This window comes from Sinocyclocheilus grahami, unplaced genomic scaffold (assembly GCF_001515645.1).
Source record: "Sinocyclocheilus grahami isolate Dianchi unplaced genomic scaffold, SAMN03320097.WGS_v1.1 scaffold217.1, whole genome shotgun sequence".
Classification (NCBI taxonomy): Eukaryota; Metazoa; Chordata; class Actinopteri; order Cypriniformes; family Cyprinidae; genus Sinocyclocheilus; species Sinocyclocheilus grahami.
Window position 1 is genome coordinate 196042 of NW_015505396.1, and position 3434 is coordinate 199475.

At 40.1% G+C, this 3434-nt stretch overlaps 1 long non-coding RNA gene across 1 annotated transcript in view; it reads left to right on the top strand.

Annotated features, from left to right (window-relative positions):
* Positions 1-2185: 2185 nt before the first annotated feature.
* The window catches only part of LOC107596331 (uncharacterized), a 2265-nt gene continuing 1016 nt past the window's right edge, over positions 2186-3434 (top strand). Inside the window, exon 1 of the long non-coding RNA XR_001610351.1 lies at positions 2186-2491. This is a non-coding gene — a long non-coding RNA (uncharacterized lncRNA). The remainder of the gene's footprint in view (positions 2492-3434) is intronic.

Genomic DNA, 3434 nt, shown 5'->3' on the forward strand with positions numbered 1-3434 from the left:
ATACACTGATATGGCCAACAATGTAGAAACTTGGACCTGTTGTTTACGACTGACTCAGCCACCTCAAAAATAAGTATGTGACCTGAACAGAACAAAGTTTCTTGTGATTTGAACTTTATCATGAGAAAGGAAAAAAGAAACGTCACTCACCATTTCTCTGGTCAGCTGCAGACTATTTAATAAGCATCCCTGAAACATTCTAGAACCACTCAGATGTCCCAAATTTTCAGAGTCACCATAATGTCTATAATGATGAAGTAAAATATCAGATGATTTAGAAGTGGTCTATCACTGACAGACATAATAATATAATTATAAAGAATATATCAAATATATATAACATATGACATAGTAACATTGTGTCTCATATCTATATATATATCTATTGTGATATTGTTCAGAGAATAAGAATGTTTTAATTAAATATGAATTTGTGCAAAAGGTAAGCATACATTTACAAGAGGGTTATGCATTTAATTTGCTAAATGCATAAATATAGAAAACAACCGCCAGAGAGCAGTGTTGCTTCAGTTCTTGAAAGCTGTCACATTATGGAAGAAGCGCTCACCACAGGGAACTGTGGGACTTATCCAAAAGCTTATCCCAGATAGCTGAAACAACAGTGCTGAGATTGAAAAATAAATCACTGTTTTATGAATAAGACACGGGAGCTCAGATAACTGTACATTTGAAATAAACATGAATCAAATTGGCACATTTTGATCAAACCTCAGTGTTCTCCGTTTTCCTCTACAGTCATTCTTGCATGAAAGAATTACAATACATTCGTTCGGTCTATTGTCACACCTTTATAATTGGAAAAGGCAAACAGACACCTGAGATGCTCAGAGAGATGGTGGAGTTTGATGAAGTGAAGCGCCTCATCAGCGCGATCTTGCTTTAATGTTTGACGCAACTAATCACACCTGGCTCGTTGTTTCAGAACCTGGCGCGTTTCCCCCCTTAGCTCGGTTCGTTTGGGCATATGTGAACATGGCAATCGCGCTCGGATCCGCGCCATAACAATAGGTACGAGATCGTCTGAACGAAGTGGTCTCGGCTCGATTGAAAATGAACTCTGGAGCGGTTCGGTTGTAGTGAGAAAGCAATCCGATCTAACGGACCAACGAACCAGGCTATATCACAATGTATAATGGGTAATTACGTAAGTTCCTGAAAAGCATTAGCTTTGTTGTTTTGCTAATACTTCAAAACGAACCACGTGAATGTCTGTGTGTGAGCATCTTCGCCATTCAAAATCAAAGCCACTTTTTCATTTTATAATGCCTATGTGCATTTTAAAAATGTTTTCCGATGAATCCTGGACTCCTGCTCAAAGTGATAAATTAATATAACTACATCTACAAAAAACAACAACAATAAGCCCGCGAAGCTGTTGTCGTTCCATCTTGACAGATGACAGCTGTGACAGACAGCTAGTGGAATCCCGGAAAATAAACCGTCAAACTTTGACCAATGAGACTACAGTTTACTCGCGCGTGACTTGTATTAACAAATTTGGTCCGTTTAGAAACATTGTGTGAAAGCGAACCGCACCAAGAATAAAAAGCAATGTTGTAATAATTGTAATCCCTGTTTCGGAACAAAGCAATCGATCTACAGGTGTGAAAGCACCCGAGTCGCGAGCTTGGCGCACCTGAACTGGTCACATCCGCTTCCGCCACCGCAACCAACTTAAACATCTCTGTCAGTCCCGACCCTCGTCAAACCTCTGCAATGAATTGATGTTTTAAGGTAGGTTTTAATGAATATGGGGAGTCGGATTTGGTCATATCACCTCAGATTCATTTTTTGTCTTTCTTTCACAGCGTCTGTTGGCAGATTAATTACCAGTGCTTGCCCACAACCCCCCCGCGCAATATTTTCCCACGGCTTTCGCAGTTGTTCGTCCCCCTCATCACCGAGGGTCTTTGTCCCAGAGAGATAGAACAGTCTAAAACGATTACCTCAGGAGCTTTAACGACAAGCGATGAAGTAATCTCTTTGCACTTTCTTGGATATAAGGTTAAAAGAGATGCAAATACCTGACACTGTAAACTCACACAAACAAATACATAAATAAAATAGATAAAACTTGCATATAAGCTAAAGTTTTCAAAGCAAGCAAAAAAGCCTCTTAAAGTTGGCACCAGTCTCATTTTTGTGAATACAGAGCGTGTGTCAGGGATCTGGAAGGAGGACCCAATTGCAGTGAGAGTAACAAGGGTTTATTGACAAAACAGATCCATACAAAAGGGTTGTGAGGTGCACAGGTGATACCACAACAGGAACACAATAAACAGATAGCTAGGGAAGGGCACTGGAACAGCCGCAGACGTCAACTGGCAGAATACTATAGCAGCAGAGGCGGCAAGACCAGGCTGGGAGAGAGACCAGAGCAAGGCACCAGAGAGCTGAGCTCAGATACTTGTTGACCATAAACTCTGAAGCACCCCAGACACCAGGCAAGGGAACCAGTGGACAGGAACAGGTCAGGACAGGAACGCTAACACCACAACAAGACAAAACATAGCTCCACAGGAACACAAATTATTCTAAGACAGGCAAGAGAAAAAACAAAACAAAAGGACTAATAAAAAATCCCCTAAATATTAATATTAAATTAACCAACACAAATAACCAAAAAATTAAAACAAAAGATCAGGACTAAGAGAACTAAATTAAAAGGCAAAAGGACAAAAACAGACCGCATTCAAAAACAAGACAAGAACATAGAATTACAAGAGACAAGACTAGAGCACAAGATCAAACAGACAATAGGGCAAGGGGCACTATAAATAGGGAAGAAACCACACAAGGCACCACAACAAGACAAAACATAGCTCCACAGGAACACAAATTATTCTAAGACAGGCAAGAGAAAAAACAAAACAAAAGGACTAATAAAAAATCCCCTAAATATTAATATTAAATTAACCAACACAAATAACCAAAAAATTAAAACAAAAGATCAGGACTAAGAGAACTAAATTAAAAGGCAAAAGGACAAAAACAGACCGCATTCAAAAACAAGACAAGAACATAGAATTACAAGAGACAAGACTAGAGCACAAGATCAAACAGACAGGAACACATAATGGAACACAGACAGAGATAAAGATAAACACAGTGAGGAAAAGAATGACCACGAACCAGCAAAGACAATAGAGCAAGGGGCACTATAAATAGGGAGGAAACCACACAAGGAACAGGTGAGAGCAATTACACTAACAAGGACTCAATAGCTGTGTCTCATTTAGAAGGCTGCACCCTCCGGAGGTCGAATCCTCTGGAGGTCGCATCCTCTGTAGGATGCATATACGAAGTGTCCTCAACCTAGAATTAAACGAGACGGCCTTCGTAGGACAGGCGGAAAAGGAAACAGGAAGTATCACGTTGCTATGCCAACACATTTAGAGCATCGTTGCGCTCTC